The sequence below is a fragment of the Neopelma chrysocephalum genome, unplaced genomic scaffold, assembly GCF_003984885.1.
Source record: "Neopelma chrysocephalum unplaced genomic scaffold, ASM398488v2 Primary Assembly neopelma1_25, whole genome shotgun sequence".
NCBI classification, from domain to species: Eukaryota; Metazoa; Chordata; class Aves; order Passeriformes; family Pipridae; genus Neopelma; species Neopelma chrysocephalum.
This window is the reverse complement of record NW_020897694.1, coordinates 7123118-7149786: the sequence shown is the minus strand read 5'-3', so window position 1 is coordinate 7149786 and position 26669 is coordinate 7123118. Positions and strand designations below refer to the sequence as shown.

General features: G+C 39.3%; 1 protein-coding gene across 7 annotated transcripts in view; it reads left to right on the top strand.

Moving 5' to 3' along the window:
- ENOX1 (ecto-NOX disulfide-thiol exchanger 1) overlaps positions 1-26669 on the top strand; it is a 375855-nt gene that overhangs the window by 52191 nt on the left and 296995 nt on the right. The window lies entirely within an intron of this gene.

The window sequence follows — 26669 nt, the reverse complement described above, 5'->3', positions numbered from 1 at the left end:
TCTGAATGTTTCTTCAACTAGACAGCAGCCATGTTAGTACATTAATAATTTATTTAGGCCTGCTGTTGAAAAATGCTTTGCTGTTTTGTGGTTTTGCATCCTCAGGATTATGAACTCTGTTATTTTACAATGACATTAGAAGAACCATCCTATTCCCCTCCTCTCTTCACTAACTGTTCTCTTTACCTTCTCTATAAAAAGCTGACTTCAGTTTAGTCTGAATTTTTGCAGAACAAAATGTCCTGATGTATTTCTTTTTCAACTACTCCCAGATGTGGGAGTAGTTAAAATACACATTATTCCAATTCTGTACTCTGGATGGTTCTGGCAGTTGTTTTGATGAATCTTTTCTCCCTAATCTCCCTGGCTTGGTGGTTTGCAATGGATCCCCACCATGGGAATCTTCCTGATTTTTTTCATCTCTAACTTTGTAATCATTACATAGAAGTTTCCCCAAGATCTGAATTTCCTTATGTCCTGAAACTACAGTAATTCTGTGTATTCTTGATGTACAATGCAGTAGCCTTTTCCCACTGCCAATCCTTTTGAAAGAGTAGTACCTCCTTATATTCGTACTTTACCCACATGGCTTTTCCAAGTCTCTGTTACTTCAATTAAATAATTGTTTCTTTAGATATCTGGCTTCTTCAGTTTGTTTCCAGTTAGTATAGTGTGGGCACATAGAACTTCAGGAAACTCACTCTTCTTTCTTTATGTTCCTAATTAGTTTATTTCAAGTAGGTTTCAGACCCTTCAGACTGCATCATCATTCCTTTCCATAGATCAAAATAATACCATTTTGTTAGTTCTCCACACTGATTTCAGTAATGTAATAAATCAGGGTGTAAAGATGCTTTCCTCTTTTTCATGAGATAAGCTCCACTCCCATCTGTTTGCTTTCGCAGTGCTGCCCACTCGCTATGGAAGCCAAATTCCTCAGCATCTTTGAAGTCTCAAATACAAAAATGTCTCATCAGAAATAGGATGTTAAAAGTCTTTTTATTTCTAGGCCTAGCAAGTTCTTTCCCAGTTGCTGCAGTGGTGGCACTTACAGTGGTTGTTGAAACAGTAAGTTATCATCACCCACTCCATTGTGCTGGAGCTGTTTATGTTGGAGACATGACTTTCCCAGACGCTTTGTGTATTGACAGGACTGGAATGCTGTCTTTCAGATTTCACTGTGAAACTTACTTCATTGATCTTTTAGTTTCATTTCAGCACATATAATTTGAGTCAGTACTTGTGACAGTGAAAATAAGAGCCTTGCAAGTCTTAAGCCAGGCTCCTTGTGCTCAAACTGGTTTCTTCATCAAGGGTTTAGAAAGCAGTCACACTTTCGATGTGGCAGATTGAGAACTGTGTCTCGTTTTAGAATTTAATGATACAAGGTTTTCATAAATATAAGATGTGAAGTTACAGCTAGGATACTTGATCTCTGAGTATTTATTTTCCATTTGAATAAATTGGTTTTGCATTGTTCTGATGAGGTCACAGAGCCAGACTTTAGGTTGGCTTGATATTAGGAGAAGCAGGTGTTGTGCTAAAGAAATTCCACTGCACTGGGAGGGTTTGAACCTTGTAGTTTTGACAAGTGACATTTGGCTTACCAGCAGACATATGTGAAACACCACGATATCTGTCTTGAACAGCAGTGAAATAGTTAACAATGCTGACATTTATAACAGCTGTAGTTACTTCTCTGAACCTGCCATCTAACGAGGGGAGTAGGGCCTTGAGCATGGACCTCCATGATGGCAAGGTGGGACCACAGCCAGACTCAGCGGCATTCAGGCTCTTTGTACAGGGCCAAGATACTTAAGCTGGAGTATATGTCTTGAAAGCTGGATAAAGCAGAAGTGAAATTGTAAACTATGGACAAATATATATTTCATGTTCTTTTCTGGAACTGATGCTCAAATAACTTTAAACCTCTTTTATCTCCTTTCTTGTAAGTCCTTTAACTCATTTTTAACATGCCAGCTTTTGGCTGCAAAGGCTCCATCTCAGTCTTGGGTGTTGGCCATCATTTGGGAGTCTGAAATTGTGAAACCATGTCATTTTTCTCTTTAAACTGCTTAATTCACCAGTACTAGGAAGAGCTGTGCAAAGTGGGGTCCTTTCCCTTTTTGTGGCTCAAAGGGCCTGCTTATGCTTATGACATGTCTAATCAAATGGAATTAGTGGGAGGATGCACACTGTGGTTTGGATTCCTACTATTAACAGCCTAAAGGATGACTTTCCTGCGTGATCTCTACTGTTTACTATGTTATTTAAAGTCTTTATGTTCTGTCATGTATGATTTATGCAATAGAGGTGCATATTTCTATTATATTAAATGCAGAAGGATATTAGCAGCAGTAAACTGCTGTAATTTTACATGAAGTCTTTTGAGATATCACAAAAGATCAGGCTCTTTGAACAGCCTTTTTCCTACAAATCCCTTTTATTCTACTCACAGAATCATAGAATTGGAACTATTTTAGGTTTGAATGGATCTCTGGAGGCAATCTGATCCAACTGCTTCTCAAAGTAGTACCAACTAGACCAAATTGCTCAGAGTATTGGTTGGATTTTGAGCACCTCCAAGAATAGAGATCCCAACTTCTGTGGGTACAGAAGGCACTTCTGTCACTGCACTTCAGGCAATTTTTCCACCCCCTTATAGTTAGTGTGAATGTCCTTTATTGTAAAGTGTGTATGTTGCCTTTTGTGTTACCAATGTGCATCTTTGGGAAGAGTTTGGTTTTGTCTTCTCTATACCCTCCTGTCAGATAGCTATAGACAGCAGTAAAATCCCTCCTTAGAATCCTTTTCTAAAGGCTGAAAACTCCCTGAGTTTCACAGCTTCATCCTGTATGTAATTTTCTATAGAAATTCATTTGTTTCTGAGACAAAAGTATAATATAACACAACTTTTAATAATTATTTTATTTTTAAAAATGCAAAAGAAATCTTCAAATGGAACATATATGTACTTTGAGGATATGTCCTTTATGAAGCAGTTTGGTTGGGATTGTAGATAGCTGTTGTGTGCATTTGTTTTTTTTGTAGAGCATATAAGTTACTGTATGCTTTTGAAGTTTCTCTAAATTACTATAAGAACTTTATAATTAATGTTACAGGAATTGTAAATCTTCCTTTTTGTAAATAAACATTAAAATAATATAAAATGGACATCTACAGTAGTGTGTTATATCCATCTGTCTATATATCTACAACAGCATGATAGACTGGGAAAACAGCCCTATCCTTGGGGTTTTATTTCACCTGTTGATGATTTCTTCTGTTCAGCTTGGAGGACATGATCTTTACCTGGATTCCTCTGAGAGCTAATCAGACTCAGTACTACTGTTGGGATTAGCAATGAGAAATTGCTGAGCTCTCCTTGGCAACTCTTACCCAGGTCTGGATTGTTTGTTGTCAATAGAAAGACTGAATTCTGCCTCTGCCACCAGACCTGAGGGTGGGCAGAAGACCATTCCACTACAGCATTACGCAGCTCTGCTAGACAGATGAGGAGGCTACTGGCTAAAGTGCACATTCAAGGAATCTGAAGAGTCTGCTGACCAAACTAAGCTCCTTCAGCACTCAGATTTGCAAATTTAAATTAAAGATAACAGAGTTTAAATTTCACCTTAAACATAGATGCTATTGTTTTCTAGGTGACAAAGTTGCAAGTACTCAGAACGTTTAGGCTGCCTTGCAAACTAATGCCTTGTCAGAGAAGACAGTAATAGATGCTGTCCTTGAACCTCCTGCAAGCCCTTGATTTTTTGGACAGACTTTATTGCTCAAATATGAAAAAGCCCAGAGTTAACACACAAACTTGTAATTCCCTGATCTTAGTATATGGATCATAAGGATTTCAGAGATCAATGACTTGTAACTGAGTTATCCACTCTCTTAACAAGGAAATATTTTGGTATCTGATCTGCAGATTTCTTCAGGAAGCCCTACTCATTTGCAGATAATTTTTTTCCCGCTTGGAAGGAACTTCATGTGTACCAGATACTCTTTGTCTTCTAGCTCTGATTAAAAAAAAAATAAAAATCTATCTAATCCCTAATTTTGTCCTGAGTTCTTAAATTTTGCTGGAGAGTATAACTTGTCATAGTATCCAAATGTGCATCCTTTCAATGTGAAGATTTTCATTCCTTTTACATAAAAATTTAAATATGTGTCTGGTAAGATACCTGCTTCCTACATGTTTCAAACCAGTTTTAAACAAATAGTTGCACTTTTACAGCCAATGTTACCTTTTTAGTAGTATGTAATGAGATATTAACTGTAACTATTATTTTCAGAGTCCTGACACTATGCATATTACTGGGCTCATTCTTTCCCACTTTTCTTGCTGTAGTCCAGTAAATTTGTCATTTGGTTTTATGTTTCTGTCACCAAATACAGCAAAGCTCACATTTTTGATGAAGAACCCTATAAATACCCATCCCCAGAAACTTGTCTACCTTTGCTGTTTTCCTCTCTCACGACAATGAACCATCTTTCTCAAAATCTCCTTTACAAATTGCCACTTTTATAATGCTTCCTAGTTTCACTAGTTTTACCTCATGCTTTGATAGCAGTGGCATCGAAGGATCTTAGCAGCTGGTGAGACCTGGTGAGACCCCCTCTTTTCTTTGTGCCGTGAAGGACAGGCATGCTGGGAATCGAGCATGGGATGTGCAGTGAAGAGCAGAGCAAAGAGGTGTGCTATTGGTAGAGAGGGACTTCTGAAGTGGCCTCTTTGCTTACTGAAGAGCCCTGTCATGGTGCCCGGCCTGAGAGCAGATGAGAAATAGGGAGGAGACAAGCTGAAACCATGGTTTGTGGACTCCACACTCTTCTCAGTTGCTCTGTTTTTCATGCCTCCAGCTCAGCTGTAAAGCAATAATTAACCTGAGCCTTTTAATTTCTCCCAGTTGGCTTTAAATTAACTCTGTTGTCATGTTGCGTGGAGTAATCCTTCAGGCATCTCTGGGTACACTACAATTTAAATTGTTTATGAGTGCATGGGTATTTACTGTTTGGTCAGTTTTTATTATTGTAATGATATTCATTATTCTGGGAATTTTCATGTTTGTGGAGAAGAGTATCTTAGATACTGCGCACATGAAGAAAAGAAAAGGAGGGTCCCAGCTCTGTCAGTGCTGCAGGGAAGTCCAAAGCTTTTTAACAGTACTTGTGGCCAAACCTCCTAATGTGAAATAAAATATGGCAAATTAGTTTGAGGAAATTTCAGGTCAAAATCCTGTTTTAATAGAGCTTTTATTTCTTGAATGGAGTATTGTTTGCTTAGATGTACTTTAATGGTATTGTTTGCAATTGTTTTAGGTACAGACAGCTCTTTTCAAGGCAGAAAAGTTTTGGATTTCTTTTAAATGGCATTCTTTAAACAGTTTGTAATAGGAAAGAACCAAGGAAAAGATAGGATCTTTGTTTCAGCACAGGCTCTCATAAATCCCATATTAGTATCAAAAGAGTGGGATAAGTGATTTGTTTTTTTTAATCACAGGTTTCTTTGTGCTCTAGTTACTGGAGAATCTAAAACTGCTGTTTTATTAGTGTTGTGAAGTAATATGGTCCATAACTATAAAGCCTATTAAACACTTCATAAAGCCTTCAGGGAAACTTCTTTCAAATATGTTTTTGTAAGTTACAACCCCCTGGAAATTGGCTTATTATCAGTTTTCCATCAAAGTAAAGTGTTCAAGAGAGTGGAAGATGACCTAAAGTAACCTAGATCGAAAGCATCGGTGAAACGATGATTATCCTTGCTTTGATGTTGTATATGTTACCAGTGCATTCTTGTCAAAACATCTGGATAGATGCAAGGCAAGTGAGAAAGGCATACCTAGAAATTAAGGTTGCTACTTGCATCACTGTAATAATAAGAATTTTTAAAGTGAAGCTTTAGCCCTTTTATTTATTTCTGAAATGAATAGCAGAAACTCTACCACAGGACAAGATAGTATGGATAGGGTGAACTTTAAATATTCAGAACATGAACTTGCTTCTTTGCATTTGTTAAAAGATGGTATGAAAATCTAGTAGTGTACAAAAACTAATCTAGCAGTGTGCCAAAGTAATTAAAGCAATGTAAATAATCTCCGATATTTTTATTCCCTGCAGAAAATGTTTCATATCTTATCTTTCCAAACTAGTTTTCTGCTAATTCACAATGTCTTTGTACACTCTCCTTATTCAGCCAGTGCTGTTGTTTTCCATGATGTGGGAATACCTTCCCTCCTGTCCTGGGGGAAAATATATATTGGGTACTGTCTGCATTCCAAAAACTGATATTTCTTCCATACAGCGAAAAGCATGAAGCCAACATCTGTAATCCTCTCTGGTCATTTATTGTTTACTTGGCAAAAGGACTTTGGTTGCCTCAAGTGTACGTGGTATATGACACTTTAGAACACTGTCTTGGTGCTGTGGGACATTTTGTTGCTGGAAACCAGGGACCTGATGCTAATCTTGTTTTGGTACAAATTAGAAGTAGCTCTGTTAAAATAGGTGAAGCGTAAGGCTGTTCTGAGGCAGATCAGATTATCTGTCTTTGAGTCATCCCTGAATATTAGACTCTGATGACCTGTGGGTCTTGAAGTTCCCTGTTACTGCAGATAGGAGAAATAAAATAGGACATAAATTGTGTCAGAATTGTCCAGTATTCTTACATAGGAGAGCATGTTTTCTTATGAATTATAAGTATATCCTGAAGCATAATTTTAAATGAGAAAATAAGGAAAGTGTGAGTCGATGTTGTGGTGCAGTGGTGTGACCTGAAACCTTTCCTTTCATTTTTGGTGCAGATTAGAAAAATATGCTGTTGTGTGTAGACAAGGAAATGACAGAAGACCACAAGAGCAGATGCTAGGCAATTAATGTACTTTTTCGACAAAAAAAATAATAATTTCATTGTTTCTAAACAAAAGATCCTTTGGAGACTACCATGGCAATCCTTCAGTCTGGACTTTGTCTTATGTCACAGTTACTGTGAGAGGATCATGACTGCCTTGGTTTTCGGAGAATTACCACTTCTATCACATTGCTTTATTTCAAAAAAAATGTTAGCTTGTGCGTGATGGATAGCATCTTTGTTGGAAACTTCCAAATGTGATGGGAGAGGCTGAATCCAGCAGTCAAGATGAGGCTCCCACAGTTCCATGTCCTTGGGTACAAACAGCAGCAAGGCTGGGCTGTATTCCTACAGCAGTGTGCTGGTAGACACACACACATACATGCAATGTGTATGTACATTGTACACATGGCCAGCTACACAGATCAACAGACACATTTTGTACTCATGCAAACATGAACAGTGGCAGTGACCACATCCTGCTCTCCTCCCTGGCTGCTCAGGATTAACAGCTATTACTGGGGAGTATATAATGTATATGTATGTACAGTATGGATCCCTCTAGCAGCTGGGCTTAGACAGTCACTATCCCCATCATCTGGTCCTAAATATCCTGACTCTGCTGGTGCTGCCCTCTGGACATATGAGCTGTCAAAGCCTCTGTTTTTGTCCAGCTGCCGGAACAAACACCATGACACAGAGACATGAACAAAAGTGCACACTGCAGACCTGCTGGCAGCTGGTCTTCCACATGCCATTCATCCAGTAGCTAGTTCTGGATCCTGTTTCTCCACACAGGTTTCTCAATCTATGCCCGGGTTCCCAGTCCCTCTAGCAGCTGGCTGGGATTCCCCTGGTCCCTGTGATAGCCACCTCCTCTGATGACCTTGCCCATGGGGACAGGCTATGGGGTATAGCCCCTCTCATGGAATCCTGGTGTTGGGTGACTCCTCTGGTCCCCAAGGCTGAGGCTCCTTTGGAGGACCTGGGTTGGGGTTCACGTCTTCATGGGTTGTTGAGGCTCCCTGAGCTGCCACGGTAGCTCCAGGCTCCCTGTGTGCTGCAGATGGGAGGGCTCCAGTGGTGGGCTTGGGGGAAGTGGGGCAGGAGAAGATTTGGGTCCCGCACCCTGCAACTGATCCCCTGTGCTCCTTTAGGTGTGTGCAGAGCAGTTTTGTTATCACAACAATCTAACACCAAGTAGCTGGACAGAGCAGGTTCAGTGGAGCAGCTTCTCCTTAATGTTTCTTGACATTAACGGCTCCATTTCTTCATTAGATTGGAAAATAAAGTTGATTATGCGTGTCTGCAGGATGGCACTGTACTTTTGACCAGTACCTGCAAAGTAAATGGGAAAGGTCACAATAAATAAGTTTAGTTATAATGCCTAGAAGACCACAGTGGCTTACTTCAGGGCTGTTGTTATTGTTCTTACAGCTAGCAAGCAATGTTTAAAAGACTTATGTTATGTATTTGTAAAGGGACGGATTTGGATGACATGGCTCAATTTTTATTAAATAACACTTTCTGTAAACATAGAAAAGTTGCTCTGTGTGTTTCTTTAGTAGCATTTCCATGTACTTGTTTTTATTTCACTAAATATTGCAAGTTTAGGCCTGCCTATAAAACAACTTTTGTCTTTGCATGCTATCTCTGTCAGGAACTGCATTCTGAGATGAGGTCTACAGATGAAGATATCTGAAGGAAATAGTGGATTTTCTTAGATAATATTAATAAAGATCTGTCAGAGCTAACAAAAACTGTTTAAAGGGTACAAAGCAAAAGTGTTTAGTGTTAACTTTAGTTTTATTTTCCCTAGTTAGGTCATACTCATTTCCTCCAAGGAAAACAGGACTGCTTATTTTTGCTAATTAGAAGTACATCACTGGTCTGAATCACATCTGTAATGAGTAACAAGATTTTCAGTAGATGTCGGAGGTTTTTTTCATATTAGATTTGCATTGTTAATTTACTATACATGCATACGTATGCGTATGTACAGATTTAATGAACAAAAGAACAGCTGGTTGTTTTTCAAAGCAATCAGTTAAAGGTGCTTCATAGGCTGACATTGCTGTTCCTTCTGCTTAGGACTGAATTTGTTGCTTCTGAACAGCTCAAGTTTGTCACTTGGAAAGTAAGTGGGGTTGGGAAACCAGAAAATAAGCCTGTGCTTTTCTCCTGTCATCCACTCAGCCCGGTAATTCACTCCACAGAAGTGTTGGTGTAAATACCTTAGGATGGTTTGGTTGATTTCTGAGACAAATAGAGGGAAAAAAGTGCTCAAGGGAGGGAATGATTTTAAGGGAAGGCTTGCAGTGAAGCAGGCCTGGAAGACAGAAGAGCTGGGTTGGAGCGTGGCTCATGTTCCCCTGCTGCATCCAAATTGAACCACTGAATAGGTGCAAATGTAGATGGCAGGATAAAAATGGAAACTATTCAAACCAAAAGCAATTAACTTGTATACAGATGGCTTTCTGGCATTCACAGCTGCATAGATTTTGGTTATGTACTTTTTTAGATGTGCTGCAGAAGGTTAAAGCCCTATATGTCCATCTCCAGCTGTTCATGCACATAAAATAGATAAGGAAATGAAGCCAAGTGAGCATTGTGTGTAGCATCAGACTTGCTTGCCAAGACAGGCATCTCAAACAGTAGTGCAACATCCTGTCCTGTCAAATGGCCCTTGTATTGGCCTTTTATGAGAAGAAATTACGTATTTTATATCAAAGGAGTCACTCCTAATTCATAAAAATGAAATACGGGGGAACGCTACATATATGTCATATCTCTAGGATAAAACCTAGGGCTGAGAACCCTGAACAGAAATGGAGGATTGCTGAAAGTAGGAAATGTAAGTTCTTCAAGCAGCTTTGGTATATCTTGGAGACTGTGTCTCCTGAAACCCTTTGATTTAAACTGTTTTACGTAGAATGAAGTATGCTATTCATGTGCTCTGATTCTTTATATTGCAATGCAAGCAATTAACTTTAAAAAAAAAACTTGTTAAAGCCATACTTTAAACAAAACCATTTTGGGTTAACATGAAATCTACTTTGATTTGCATTTTCATGTAGAACATAATAAATACTGATTTGGGTCAATGAAAACCTGCATTTTTGTCTTGCATTTTTTTTACTCTTTTTAAAAATAAGTTTTAAAAAAAAGTGTTTGAAATATCTCGTTGAAATGGTCAAAACATTTAGATCAGGCTTTCCAAAGCTGTGGTATAAGAACCTCTCCAGATATTTCAAGCTGGTACATGGCCACCATTGCAATAGTCAGATATCACTCTATGTGCATACATTGGCCATGAGTTGTCACCACTGCTCAAGTGGAACTTTGCAGCCCTGTTGTAGACTTACTGAATTTTGTTTCTCTTTCTTTTTCTGGGGACACTGTTCACTGGAATCATTTGTCTGTAGTTTCAGTCTGGGTTTTTTGGGGGGTGAAAAACTTGTTTGTTTTATTTTTGGTCCAACTTCCTACTGGAAAAGCACCATAGCCCCCACCTAGTGAAGCTCTGTTGGCTTGCAGACCATTGGAATGGCTCCCAGAGGGCCCCAGTCTTTTCTTATCACACTGTGTACAGAATGGATGTGTGCATGGATTGCTCTTAATCCCTGCATGCTCCTGCTGTGATGGCACAGTGGTGAGTCTGCAATTGCAGGAGCCATGTACTTAATCTTCCTGTTTATTTCTTATGGAGTTCCCTTTTGGCAAGTAGACACCTGCGAAAGGATGTCAAGACTCCATCTTGTTTTCTATTGTGAAAAGTGGGACCTAGTCTTTCAAAGAGGAATTTTCTGTGGGAAATGAAGGGGTCCATCTTGCCAAATCTAAAGGGATGTTGCACCTCATCCCTAATAAGACATCTCTATTTAACGTTCTCTGGGGTATGTGTTTCTCCCTTTTTCTACTTGAAGTGCTTTCTTGTGGTTAATGATCTGAATTTGCTAAGCACACTGACTCATTTTGGTGCTCTTTTTCATTATGTAAGCTATTAATGGGTCACTGCTCAGATGCTGGAAAATCTGTTTCAGGCTAATAGCAAGGTGCACAAGTGCCTCTCCATGGTGTATTTGTTACCTGTGCACATGTGTTCTGGCTTGATAGTTGGTAGCAAATCTCACGGCAATATGGAATGCAGCGTCTGTGCTATTAGCAGTCAATTCCTAATCAGCCTTTCATTAACACATACAACACTCACCTTTTCTAGGATTTTTGCGCTATGCGACTGAAGGAGGGTGAGAGGAAACACGTTGACATGCAGAAGAAGATGTTGATAAGTAAGGAAATCAAATTCTTCCCAGGAGAAGCAGTGTTCTTGCAGTAGAGGAGGAAATAATCCAGGATAAGGAAGTGTCTTGGAGCTGCATATGAAAATCTGTCTCTCTGGCATTTTCCCTGAAAGTCAGTAACAAGACTGTTGAGGAATTTGAATTTATGAAGACAATTCAGAAGAGAATTCGTGGGACACAGGAAAACCTTGAAGAAAACATGGAGGAGGCTATTTTAGGTCCCAAGTTTGGCACTCAAAATGACACTGTAACAGCAGACAGCAATTACTATAGGAGCAGATCCTTCTGTTGCCTTTTCTTTGTTACACTCAGATAATATCCTTTGCTTACAGATGGTTGCCTTCACATGCACACAAGAGATTTTTAGTATTTCTTTCACTGTATAGACAAATTGAGAATGGATGAATGAAAATTAGAGATGGGTCCAAGCTTGGATTTTATTTTTGAAATTCACCGATTTTCCATAAGGAGAGGATCACATTTTCTGGCTGTGGCAACACTCCTAGAAGAAAACAGTTCAAAGTTATTTTCTTTTTATACACTGTTTCTAAGGCTAAAAGCCCCTAGTAGAGCGAGCTTTCATTTGTGGGTTTGGTTTTTTTTTTTTCCCCCTTTAAATTATATCTGAAAATAATTCAGGGAACCAAAGAAGGGAGCAGAGAAAAAAAACCACCCTGAAAACAGTCTGCCATTCATGTTTCATTCATTTTGGAGGAAAGTCTAAGTTAGGCTTCTCATAACTAGGACAATCTTAGGAGGAGCTTTCATCCATGCAATGACTCACTGCCCAGTGGGTAGAGCCGAAGATCTCTGATGGCAATACCTTTCCTTAACGTGGAGAAAATGAGAATGACAATCTTTGGATATACTTGCAGAGGAAGGAAATATCACAGATACTGCCTGTGCTGAGGTCTGAAAAATATTTTCAGCATAAAGCAGTGCAGAGACAGTTTCCTTACAAGGAAAAGTGACATTGAAGGATTTATTCTGTTGCTGTATTTATTATGTAAGAGGTATTTGCATGGTAAAGAGAGAAAGCAGATTTTTTCAGAATATAGAGGACAGGATGAATGATGTTAATGAAAAGCTGATTGATGGAAGCAGAAGTTTGTCTACCACACCACTCATGTTTTCTGAACCCCAGCAATCATTTTATGGACGTCTGAGTTAAATGAAGGGTGGACTAATCATTTGGCATGCTAAATTTTTATAGAGTCTGTGCCAAGATGGAAGTGGGGTGAATCCAGATCTGATCCTCTAGATGTTAGTTGGGTGCCAGTTCTTCCCATATAGCTAAGGTGACAGGTTCAGAGAGTGATTGAGCCCAGATATGTTTTGCATTGCATTTTGGCATTACCTATCTCTCCCCACACGATATGGAAATGTGATACAGCAACAACTTGAATTTACTCCATCTACTTCTAGGTCCTTCACCAGCCATTTCAGTCAGGAGTCGAGTTGCTATAAGCTCCTCGCTTTGCTCCACTGAAATTAGGGGGAACCTAGACAAGGAGTGGACAATTGTTGAGGTACCTTTTGAAACACAGGAAACGTAATGATTAATTGGTGGTACTCTAACAGATTGTTTTGTTTATTTTAGTTCTTGTTCTGAGAATAAGACTGCTTGAATTGCTGTGTTAATAAATATGATCCCAAGTAGAGGCATATGTTTTGAAGACTATTTTTGTTATCTGATTGGGCTTCTTCACATCCTCCTTTTGTGACTAAGTCAAACCCACAGTCTGCCAAGTGTCTGCTGGGATAAGAACCTGCCTGCCAGACTTGATGCCATTAATCATTTCCCTATTTTGTTTATGTCAGCTAACATCCCTAAACATTATCTAGCAGGTCCTGACAAGAGCTTGTTGGGTGGATTCAGTGTCCTGATTTCTCTTTGACATTTACTAGTGTTGGACTGGTGCCCAAAACTGGTAGGATATAGCATCCCAAAAAGTCCTCTATGGCACTGATTGCTTTGAGCCTGCTTTGTAGCAGATACAAATTTCTTATAAGAACTTAACTCTGCAGGGATGTAGGGCTTGTAAGCCAAGTGTTCAGAATGACACCTTAAACTGAGGCACTGTGAAAAGCCAGGATTATGTGCCCTCAGTTAAAGCTTAGCAATCAAGCCAAGAACGTAGAGATTGCCTCATGATACAGTATTATCAATTAACCACCTGTCAGGGATTTTCTGTGACTCAAAGAGGTAACGGTTGGCTGGCTGCTGCTTTCTAGGTAGCCCCTCATAACATGGTCCTATTTCCTTTGTCTTAGGTAAAATCCAATCCTTGACATTGCAAACGATTTGTGTTCATTCTCATTATGTGATGCATGTCTGTGAGATGAGTCAGATGCACAACTCATCATGACCAAGACAGCTGAAATTATACAGAAGATACTGATTTAGTTATTATTGTTTTCTCTAATATATGGGAAGTCAACCATATGTTGATTATTTTCCTTCAGAACAGCTCCATTAAAATTTAAACTGGTGTTATTAGTGGCAAGAAAATTTCTTTCAGTCGTGAAAACACTGTGTAGCCAGCAGACCTTATGATCCTATGCTTGGGTTGTAAATCTTTCAAAAGATGGTGTGCCAGAGTGTACCTTTTTTTCCTAAGAGGAAGATGGGACTCTTTAGTCTTCCGTATTTATGATTAATCTTGATTAATTACACGTATTGTAAATTCATGGTTTGTGGACAACTCTTTTCCCTTTACCTGAACCTATAGAGTAATCTAATGCAGGAGAACCATAATGTATTTTAAGATTGCATTGGGGATGGTGTTTGAAGAACATGTGGTGTTTAAAAAACCTCGGCCTTTACTCTTGATGAAGTTATGAGACATGTACCTCTAAACCCCCATTTTCGGGTTGTGTCCCCTCCCAGGATCTTGCCCTTGATGGCAGGCGGAGGAATGTTGAGAGACAGTGCTGATGCTGTGCCAGCTCTGCTCAGCAGTAGCCAAAACACTAGTGTGTTATCAACACCTTTCTAGCTAACAGTGCAAGGCACAGCACTGTGAGGGCTGCTATGGAGAAATGAATCCCATCTCAGCTAGACCCAATACAGTTACAAAGTGGAGGGGGAGCCCAGGATCATTTTGGCTTTACAAGGATCTGAACATGTCACTCACTACACACGAAAAGCCTTAGTCCCTAAAAACTCCTGGGACACACTGCAGAGACATATGAATACTTTCTAAAGATGGCTATCCCCTTGTGCTCCCTTTTGTACCCCTCATACCCCAAACTCAAAACCATCCAAACAAAACCTGTGAGGAGTCCTCAGGACAGTGGCTTAAAACATGCCTCTCAAAACAAAAAAGGGCAGGTGCCATTGATAGCTATCTAAGTTTTAAAGTCAAGACTCAGACTCCCAAATTAGAAGATTTTTAGAGAAAGGAAAGATTTTCCCCCTCAAATTTCATGCATTTTGATTTCCCACAACTTCTCTCCCTGTGTGCGTGAGGGATTGGGAAGTAGTTCGAAGTTGAAAAGTGCACCTTTAATTCTGAGCCTTCCCTAATTTCTCCAGCTGAGATGGTTTCCTTTTGCTTACCCTAGAAGAAGGACAACTGTTGCACACTTTTATCACTGTCAAGCTTCTTTCTTCCTATTTCACCACCTGGTCCCCTGGATTTCCCGCTGAAGTAGGACTATTAAATGCTAATATACAAAATCACCCAAATGCTTCTAGCTTTCAAGTTATCCTTTTCAGTTGAATAAAAGTGGTTTGGTGTGGTGTTTTTCTGGGGGAGGGTTCAGTTGGGTTTTTTTCCTTTCAGTTCTTTAATTGTCCGTTTACGTACTTCATAGTTATCTGAGCTTGTGGTGAGACTTCATATCAGATAGTTTTGGTTTCTTAAAAATGATTGGCACTGAATCAATGACCCCAAAAATTTCTGGTACCTAATGCTGAGTGTTAAAGTAAGTGCATGATGCTAGAGTAATTTCACTTCTTCTTGTTCTGCCCCTCTGTGTGGGATTTGGAAAATGCTTTAATCAGCTTTTTTCCATTCTTGTGTCTCATCGTATCTTGGTCTTGCTATTTGTTTTTCAGTTTTTCTTTGCTTAGACATCAAGTGGAAAAGAAGCCCAAGGGCAGTAGCAGAGACTTTATTGCTGGCTTTGCTTACAGAGCTCAGACCAAGTTGCCAAGAAAGCTGCAGGATAAAATGAGTTCTTCACATTCTTAGGACATTCTGGTAGGAAGTGTCTTCGGCCTCCGTGGTCATTTGAAGATGATAAAATGCTGCTTCATGTGGGCCCATTCCCTGTCTGCTCCTTTTCCTATCCCTGCCTGCTGCCCCAGGCATGTACTTGCACTCCTGCAGTCCACAGACCAGTCTCTTGTCCCCCAGTGCTTTCCCATTGATTATCTTCCATCGTTTATGACATCTCAGGTCATTCTTTGAACCCAATCCCACAGCAGTATGAGTCCAACCCCTTTGAACTGTAATGCAGCAGATGGTTTTTCTCTCAGCATGCATTCAGACCAATTAAAAGCAGTGGGTTCCCTTTACTAAGGCAAGGTGCAGGTAGATGGCAAGGACACAGCTGCCACTTTATTGCCTTAGCTCTATTGCCAAGAGTAGGATTTAGCAGCTGTATCAGTTAAAGGGTGGTTCATGTTTTATGTTGAGCATTATCTTAAGAAAGAGAGAAGATAAAAATTTGAAATGTAGAAATATTTAGAAGGACCGTGCATGGCAAAATTCAAATATTTGCTTTTTCCTAACTTCTTTGATGAAGGAAAGTAGGAAAATAGGAATTTTGGTTCTGATTTCGAAAGTTCATTAGAAAGGGGGAAGAAATCAAGGAGAAATTACATGAATAATTCAGAATCAGTAGTGTAAGATGTGAGCTGTTGATCACTGTTTTGTTATGCAGACATAGATTTCCATTAATATTCCTTCCTTTGAAAACCAGAAATCCTGTCTCTGCTGTTGTATGCTTAATTGAACACTTGAGGCAGAAAAACCCCTCACAACAAAAAATAAAACAAAAGACCTATGGTGTGCAGATATATTCTTCAAATGGCATTTGTGTAGAAAAGTTGTCTCCTGCTCTATATCCTAACTAGATTCTCTGAAATCTCAGACCTCTCCATGAAGTGGGTAGAAGGGATTTGGTCAGCATTATAGAGTGCAACTGCTGTGAGAAAAGTGGAGTTGCAATGGGTTGTAGAAAGCTAATGTTATAGTTCAAAGCACTTTCTTCATAAAATATATTTTTATGTATATATACGTATTGTTAAGACCATCTGATATTCTCTGGAGAGGGAAACGAAATCCACAGTTAAATTGAATTGTCATTCTTTAAGAAGACTTCTGTTATTTGCAGCCTAACTGTAACAGAAAACAGACGGTATATTAGCACAGACTCTCAACAAGATATTTTAGCTATAAAATGTCAAAGCCTCTTCAAAATGAAGGAGTAAACTATTGCTTGGCTTTAAAAATGAGCATCACACCTTCAAGAAAACATTGTTGCTCTACTCCTTGAAGAGTGGCAAGATTATTTCAGTGGAAATATATGCCCACGGGCTATGTATTTTTTGTGTTTTGTTTAACACCAGTTGGCATCTGAGCTGAAGAAAGTTTAAACCAATTATGACTAGCTGGTGCAGCAAAAATCATGATTGATGCATTTACAACACAGGGTTGATTCTTCTGGTAGTGTTATTTTATTAAGGGGGGGAAGGAGACATGAGGCACATGACTTTGTAGCCCTGTATTAATCCAATGCTCTGATCAATACAGATGTTTCCTTCCTCAGTGCAATCAGTGTGTCTTACACTGATTGCAGCCTGCAGACCTTGAAGAAGAGACAGCTGTGCAGTTGTTGCTAAACCTATTTCCCTCTTCCCTTTGACTTAGTGGATTATTTTATATAGTGGAATTATAGGAATTTAAAAATGAAAAAGTGCTGTTGAGTCATCTAGTCCATCTTGCAGCAGGATTGTTCTCTGCAGGTCTTTGTCCAGTCATGGACAGGCTTTGTCCAGGCTTTAGATGTGATTGGACTTCAGCCAATTTCCTTTGGAAGATTATTCTACAATAGAATGCATTTCATTATTAGAAATTTTTTCCCTGTCAATTTTACTTTGCTCAGTATAATCACATTACTCTTAGCTGTAGTTTCCTGAAAAACCCTATTAAAAAAAATCCTTAGTGTGTGTATCCTTCCAGAGCTTGTAGATAATTATCATATTTCTCTTTCAGTAGTGGCTTTAGTCAATCTTTACACAGCTATATTTAGTTATTTAATATTTTCTTATAAATCACTCTTCCTGATGACTTCTCTTGGTGCTATCATTGAACCAAATCTCAAATTCTTCTATTTAATATTCAAATAGAAAAAGCTGGACTGAATAAAAACTTATAGATTAGATCATGGTGTCATTGAAAACCCATCCTTTGAACGGTTGTTTGTGCCTTCAAATCTGTCTCAATACCAGCTCTCCTGAGGCAGACTTCATCAGTAAGATTTGTCTCAACTACCTTATCTACAGCATAAGTGCCTACATCAAAGCTACTCCCCCTAGATTCCTTTTATGATCATTGGACCCATAGCTGTGTGTAATTCATCTATGAATTCACCTATGTTTTAGGTATCCATATTTAGGATGAAAGGAACTGAACCTTAGAGGCACGTATTTCTCTCTGTCTAATGTCTCTGTCCTGCACGTCAGACTTCCTTGGGTATTTAAATATGGGGTCTGTGGGTGTTCAGACATGGTGGTTCAAGAAGTGAGAAGTCTCGATGTTGTTCATGGCAATGCCACCACAGCTTTGAAACAGCAGCAGAGTGGTTTGAAACTTGGAGAGGCTTGATGCATTGTGTGTCCTGAGACCAGTCTTAACACATTTGAATGGTATTGAATTCAATACAAAGGTGTGATGGTTACATTGAAAAACAGGGATTGGATAAACTTGCCTTTTGCATAGACATAGAATCACAGAATATCTTCAGTTGAAAGGGACCCATAAGGATCATCAAGCCCAACTCCCTGCTCTTTGGAAGACTACTTAAAACTAAACTGTATGACTAAGAACATTGTCCAAATTCTCCTAGAACTGTGACAGGCTTGTTACTGACCACTTTCTAAGGGAACCTGTTCCAGTGGCTGACCACTCTCTCAGTGAACCTTTTCCTAGTGTCCAATCTGACCTGAAGGAGGTGAAGCATTTACCTAGAGAGTTGGAGGTCTAGATACCTAGAGAGTTGGAGGTCTAGATGCCTGAGAAGTTGGTTTTCAAGTTTCTTTGGACTGAAGGAAATGTATGGTCAATGCCTTTCATTTTCCAAGTCCTCTAAAAGATGACTCTTACATGACAGTTACCTACTGTTCTCCCTTCCTCTATTAGGAATTTATTCCCTGCTGACAGCTTGGTGCTCACAATCTTCACTGTAGCCCTAGGTAGATGCCTGCTCAGATGCAGTTCAGCTGGCCATAGGTTATGGTTTGCTCTCCATATGGGTGTAATCATTCCTGGTTTATACCAGAGTAATCAGGAAAAAAAATCAGCATCTGCCTTTTGTTCATTAGTGTAAAAATAAGGTAAATACATTTTCCCAGTGGTTGGTTTCCTTCTGTCAGATTTTCTGACAAAATATGCTAAGCCTCCATTCCTTATAATTTGTATATAATGTCCAGGAAAAAAACTGTTCTAAATTCCTTGGGAGGGCAAACACCAGGGAATGAGGAGAGCTGTTGAAGCTGAAGCATAATAGCTGCTCAAGATGATATGTTTATTAATTAGTCCTGAATGAATTTAGACTCAAAATTAAAAGAAGTTTTTCAAACATTCCAAGAGGTAAAGTTCCGGAATAAACTCCAAATGCACTAGTTGAATAGAAAACCAAAATAACTTGAACAGAGAATTTGGTAAATTTAGGGAAGTTTTTGTGAGAATACATAGAAGCATTTACAGGAGTTGGAAAAAAATAAACTATACATGTGATCAATGTATCATAGTGTTACCAAATAGATCATAGTGTTACCAAAGACGCTAAAAAGGAGACCCACCACTGCTCATGTGTTTGCACTATCACCGATTTTATGTTTAATGCAGAGGTTAGTGGCTTCTTCTGGTTGTTAACAGATGTTACAGAAGGTTACAGTCTGAGGTCAGTGTAAGAATTTCCTTGCTGTTGCCAGACCCTTGGAGTTGGGGATGTCAACTCCCTTCCCAAAAAACATTTAGGACATTGGTCTTGGTCTTTTGTTGTTGATACTAGCAAGGGCTTGTGTGTTGTGCATGTATCTCTGTGGAAAAAACACTGTGTCCACCTGGGCAAAGCAAGAACAGAAAACTGGACAAAACCTGGTTCATCCTTCTGAGTAGCGCATTCCTTCAATATTGCAGCCCAGGCACTGTACCCAGACTTTTCTCAGCTGAAGCCTGTGCTGAAAGCGTGCCAGGCAATGGGATTCTGCTCCTAATTCACAGTAACTGGAACAAAATGCAGCTATCCTCATCACTCACAGAGACATGGAATCCTCAGAGACTGCAAGCCTTCCACTGCATGCTATACTTCACTGGAATGCTAGCAGACAGAGCACAGGGTTGTCTGTTGGGACAGTTAACTTTGAAGCATCACCATACTGGAGATGAGAAGGACTTGGAGCAGTGTGCATTAGACAGGTATTTTTAGCTGCCTTTTCTTAAAATTCCTCTGCTTTCCTAATACTGTTTTATCATCACCATGGTGAACTAATTCTGCCACTAGCCTGTCTGCTAATAATCCTTATCTTGATAAGCTATTCCTCATTATTTCTGACTTTTCAGAGAATGATGTCTTGGTTCCTTTTAGCAGCAGGCATGACTGCTCAGGAAGACTTCCTAAACTCCTCTCAGATTGTTTGATCTTGCTCCTCTTTACAGCTACAGCTTCCATGTTTGTTTCTGAGACAAGAGGGAACATTATGCTTTTCTTTCTTTCAAGTAATGTGGGCAAACACCTGTGAATCGCAGCTGGCCCCTGTTGCAGTAGGTGTCTATTTCAAGGAGGACGTGATGGTCCTCTTGTTTCCTGTGGATTTTTCTGAGTAACATGGTGAAGGGTCTAGAAGACAAGTCCCTTGAGGAGCAGTCAAGCTTTGGAACAGGCTGTCCAGGATAGTGCTTGAATAACCAGCTTCATGGGTGTTTAAAAGATATGTAGATGTGGCACTGAGGAACATGGTTTAGTGACAGATTCGGCAGTTCTGGCTTACTGATTGGATTCGATGATCTCAAAGGTCTTTTCTAACCTAAATGATTCCATGTTTCTGAGGGGGGATGTTACTGGTGGATAGTTCTGGGTGATTCCTCCTTTTATGCAGGAATAAGGTATCATAATCTTCAGATGTTATGGTTCTAGTGTTTAAGGACTTTCCAGGGCAGCTGAATGTCATGGTCATGCTGAACTTACCTGTGTTGTCCTCACAAGTCTTGTGAAAATATTATCTATATTTAACTTATTGGAACGCCTTTTTACATTTCTTATGATTATTTGAACAGGGTTTTCCAACAATTGTCACTTTAATTAGAAAAGGGAAAGTGTTAGAAATTTATTGCATCTATTGCATTCAGCTGCTTTACCGAGTCTTTCACTGGGTTGAAATAGTGCAGCTTGGTGCTTCTGCCTTGCTTTTAAAACAAAAAAAACCCCAAAAGTATGTTCCTTTGAAATTTCTATTCCGACCTCTAGGCTGCAATGATGGCAGCACATTTCTCGTATCTCAGATACTCTGTAGAGATACAGCAAGCTGACTTGGGTTAGCATTGCTAAACTAAAAGCAGTGACTGTGTTGTGTGCTTCTTCTGCCTGTGTCACGGCAGGTGGGGACCCTTCCCTTCAGAAATGTCTACCACAGTAAAGTTGCTCGATACTTTGAACTTGCACGGAAATATTTTAGGTTGTGAGTCTTTGCACCTTGGATGCTACTTTTGAGACAGGCTTTAGAGCAGTGAGTCCTCTCTCACTTTTTCCCACAGGTCAGGGAAAAAAGGGCATTTTAAGCCCATAGAAATTTGCTTTCTTTGGGTAGAAAAAGGTCTACAATCTTATAAACCTCCTCATTTTTCTTTTTTCAACAGGGAATATGGGTTTGTAATAGCTCACCAAGAAGCTAATCAAAGCAAGGATTTCACTTTCTTGTCTACTTTACTGTCAGTTCAGAATTGGCCTAAATCCATTTGCTGTTGCTGATTATGCTGCTGTCCAGTATAGGTAGTTTGTCTGAAGCAGCTGTGGATGAATATCCTTGCTGCAATGAATGGCAGGAATCTGTTAGTGGGTAGGGATGTGGGACTGGGTGGACTGGTTCTGCTTCCCAGCTGTTTTGTTAAAGCAGTGCACCCCAACTTTAAATGCTGATATCTCTGATGAAAAAGAAAAAAACACCACAAAGTACCAGGTTAAAAAATGTTTTCTTGCATTATCCTGTAGCACACTCCACTGCACACAGTATGAGTATAATTTTGTCAGTGATGGTCTGCAGGTTAATATGCTTTATTGAAGCTGGTTTATTAGACTGAAACTGAAATCTGTGTAAGAGGTTCTTTTTTTACCCTAAAATCTATTAGATGTTACATCTTAGGGGAGCTATAAGAAGATTGACTCCCAATAATAATAATTTTCTCTCTATTTCAGGGAGAAGTTAGAAGCTTGGATTTTACTTACAATAATTAGTATAATTTTATATGAGTTCAGGAGATAAGAGAGAAGGTGTGACATAGAGTTTCCTTAATTTGCCTTTTTTACCTACATCAACTGTGAATCTCTTGGCCTTGATGCACAGTCAAAAGGGGAGACATTTTTCTGTACTTGTAGATTTATGCTAAAAGGAACAAATTTAAATAAGGATGGCAATGATGGAACCTGAAAGAGATATTTTGAGAAATGAGGTATAGTAAAGGAAGGTTTGTCATGTCCATTTATTCCCCCGTTTTAGTCTTCGACTGAATGCAAAGCTGGAGAACCTACGATCTTGCAAATTTGAATACAAAGAAATGATGTAAAAATGAGAAACAGCCTACTTTGGTAAATATTGCTAACTGGCATCTAGAAGTGATACATGGTGTTAAAGATATTGCCCCTTGATTGTCAGTTATATAAATCCAAATCTAGAAAAATGTTATAAATACTCGCTCTAATGTATATTCATTTGCACAGAAATAAAAGCATTTTCCCCAGTGCCTGGCACATACTGAATATTTCGTGTAACAGAACGGAAGGGATTTTATAGGTTAATGTCTTTAAAACTAAGAGATCACAATACATTTCTGACATGGTGCTCCAACCTGTACTCTTATTTTACAGTTTAGTTAATTCTCAGTGCAGAAACTCTGATCCCGTGGTACAAAGAATCCTGCACCAAGTACTGCTCATCTTGGTCATATTGCCTAAGGCACCGAGCAAAACTTGTGTCTAGCTTTGACAGTAACAGCAATTCCTTCTGGAGTAACAAGCAACATAATGGATGAAGGACCTAGAGCACGAGTCTGATGAGGAGTGGCTGAGGAAACTGGAGTTGTTTAGCCTGTAGAAAAGGAGGCTCAGGGGGATCTTATTGCTCTCTACAACCACCTGAAAGGAAGTTGCAAACAGGTGGGGTTCAGTCTCCTCTCCCAGGTAACAAGAAGAAATGGTCTCAAGCTGTACCAGGAGAGCTTTAGATTGGATATGAGGAAAAATTTCTTCAGCAAAAGGATGGTCAAGCATTAGAACAGACTGCACAGGGAAGTGGTTGAGTCACTATCCCTAGAGGTATCTAAAAGATATGTAGATGTGATGCTTAGGAACGTTGTTTAATGGTGATTTTGGCAGTGCTGGATTAATGGTTGGACTCGATAATCTTAGAGGTCTTTTCCAATCTAAATGATTCTGTCATTCTATGATATAAAATAAAAGTTGAAACTGTTTATTTTACCTATTAGACTACTTGGTTAGGATTTCTCCCAGCATAACATAACCAAGAACCCAGGAAAGTATTACTTAGTGTTTGGTTGTTTTCCTTTTGTGATTACAGCATGAGAGTTGCTTTGATTTCCTAAGAAAACTTGAATTCTGTAGAATGGGATAGGTGTCTTCCAGCTGGAGAGTTGTAGGCTGAATAAATACCATGTAAAAGAACTGGTAAACTGCAACCTGGACCTGTATCACAGACTTCAGAAGAGTGTGACTGAAGAGACCAGACAATTTGTGTTCCGTATTCATAGTTTGTAGATGAGGGGGGATGCTGAAGGTATAAGAAGGTGGTTGAAAATTATATATCAAGAATCAGTTCTATGTTAGTACGCATGATGGTCTGAGGACTTCTTTAAAAACAGTGAGTAGCACCTCTACTGAAAAATAAAGAGTGCAGAAACAGTGATACAATCCATCTCAACTCGAGACATCACTGTTTCTACATTCTTTTTTTTTCAGTAAAGGTCCTACTCACCCTTTGAAAAATGGCCCTCAGAGAGTCCTAGCTGTAGCTAAGCTCTTCTGACTGATATTTTCAGGGAAAACAAAGTCTTTACAAGGAGATAATCATGGTACTTCTCAGTCCTCTTTCTTTTTCAAACCTGCCTGACCTGACCTAAATAGTAAAGCCAAGGTCCAGAAACTTTGCACCTTCCAGTTTCTGATGTGCTTACTCTCCTGTGTTCTTTTTCATATTTATGTATTTTTTTAATAAAAAAACTAGAGAAGTTCTGTTACACAAATTCTTAAAGGGTGATTGTGGGTTTTAGTTGCTTTGACAAAATACTGAAAAGAATTTTGGTGGTTTGTTTTTTTTTTCAAGTCAGCAAAAAGAACTTTCAGTTCTCAGGGGGAATAAAGCTCTAGAAAATGTTGATTTTTTGTTCATCGAAAATCATTTTAGCTCATAAGCTATGCTTTCCTTATCTTGATGGAAAAAAAAAAAGATCAGATTTCTAGATCAATAATGTTGAAAACAGTAGCAGCAGTGATCATCCTGGATGCATGTTGTTTTCTGATGTGCTTTCATATCTGAGCATTTCCTCATGCTGTAAATATCAGCCTGACTTACACTCAGGCTTCAACCTCACATCATGCAATGGCAAAAAAAATAGGGGCTGTTTAAATGCAGCAAGGCTTGGAAAAACCAATTTTTTAAAAATGCCAGCATGTCAAAACATTGAAGGAAAATATTGAAGTGTACCAGTGTGCTTCCAGTTTGTCTGTTGCTGAATGCTTTTTCTATTGAATAATCACATCTTCTAGGGTCTAAAGCAGTGGTTCATTGTATGTAATGCGTGCTTCAAGGCATTAAAAAAAAAGAGAGATTGAAATTACCTGGAGGAAACCAAATCACTTTTTTTCAAAGACAAATTAGATTGATCTATCTTACCGTTCTCCATAGATTTCATAAGCACATTACTTGTTGAAGTGGTATCAGGCATTTATATATTATAGTAATTTGCATGCATTCATTAAGCTACACTTTGTAAAGCTCTCTGACAGGGGCATTTGATGAATCCTTTTGTGGACTGCACGGTTTCGTTGCGAGGAGCAATCTGTTAAATCATGCCTATGTCCTTCAGTTTGTCAGAACCAGTAAATGAAGCAGATGTTAGTAACTGTCGGAGAGTTTGGGTTTTTTTCATGTTTGCAGAATATGGGGTAACTGTGAAGGGCATGATGTGTTTGTAAAAGCGACAGCTGGTGTTATTAAAGATAGAAAGTCTGGTACAAGCAAAAACCTTCCCTGGCATCTTCTAGCAACTCTAGGAGGTTTTTTAGGACAGTCAGGTGGGTGGTCATTTCTAAAATAAACACTGCTAATATTATGCACAGCAAATTGTGTGCTTGTACTTACACACAATTGTTCTTATCTTTGGTTGCAAACGTTCTGTCACAGAGCTAGCTCAGCCATGCAATAATTCATAACATTTCTCTGTAAATATTCTCAGGTCAACAATCACTTGAGATGTGTCTTTGAGCAATATAATTTCATGCATTATCGAATTAGTAGAATTTTACACCCGGTCAGTGTTTGAAGGTTACCTTTATGACACAAGTTTTGCTGGACCTGACAGTTCAGTCCCTGGAATCTATTACCTGTCATGAAGGTCACTTGGCTGAAGATGTTACAGCCAGGGAATAGCATGCATTTAGGTGGTTAATGTGCTTCATCTGATGAGTGGTAATTCACGTCAAGGTGTGGTAAGATGAGTGCTTGTAGTCAACTGTAGAGGCCTTGCAAGTGAAGGTAAAATGGGCATCCATTAATTGAGTAAGTAATGAAGGCAATAAGTAAGAGGGAAGGCATAGCTTAGGGAATGTCTCAAGAGAGGCAGCAGAGGTGGAGGTGCTGATCTCCTCTCTGTGGTGACCAGTGACAAGACACAAGGACATGGAATGAAGTTGCATTCAGGGAAGTTCAGATTAGACCTTAGGAAAAGGTTCTTCACTGATTGAGGGTCAGTCACTGGAACAGGGTCCCAGGGAAGTGGTCACAGCACCAAGCCTGTCAAAATTCAAGTAGTGTCCGTACAGCATTCTTAGTTGTTTGGTCTAGATTTAGGTAGTCCTGTGAGGAGCAGAGAGTTGGACTCAATGATTCTTATGGGTGCTTTCCAACTGGAGATTTTCTGTGATTCTGTGATTCTATGGGGAAAAGGGGTTACCAGGCTAACTGATGAAGAAATATATGTAGAGAAACTGGGAGACATTACTGTTGAAAATAAAGGGAAAACTTCAGGCCACCCTCTGATCTTGCAGATTTTTATCGGTATTATCTAGTAGATAGCTCCCACTCCTTTCTAAGTGGTATTTGGCTGATTTTTGCATTAACTTTAATGACATTCTCTTTGTGACTTTATTGTGGAAATCCCTTTAGGGGAACTGAGTAGGAGATGCAAAGGGTGGGGATGTAGTGGTGTTACTTGTGGCTTTGTGGTTGAATCTGAGCTTCTGAGCCTGGCTTGTCTGCAGTTGACATCAACAGCAGGAATGGAAACATAGTGCATAGAATAAATAATCCTAGAAGTTGTCATGTTTGTAGCAATTGCCTGAAAATATGTAGAGAAGACCAGTGAGGAATTTCTGTTGTTGTTGTTCTTTCACATGAAAGTAGGCAGCAGCTACAAATCAATGAACTGTTGCTTTTGTAAGAAGAATTGGCAGAATCTTTCATGCTGTTGCTGGATAAAAATTTCTACTGCTTCTGTTTCTCAGAGTGAGTCTTATCTTTTCTGTCTGATTATCTTGCAAAAAATGAGTAGTGAAATAATTATCCATGCTGATATTTACATTTCATCTCTCTGCTTGAAAATTACCAGCTCACAGAAGGGAACAGAGGGAGTCTAGGACTCCTTCGGTTGTCCGAGCCTCTGGAGGAGAAAATGCCTGCTCTTCAGCTGGGCCACAGAGGTGCTCCCAGCCAGGTGACCATTGATGCGTAGTGGGTATAGAGTGTTCTGTAACTGATTCTCTTTGCCTTCACTGGGAATCATGTGGTGGGTACCAGTATTGCAGCTGCTGGGAAAAGCTCAGGCAAA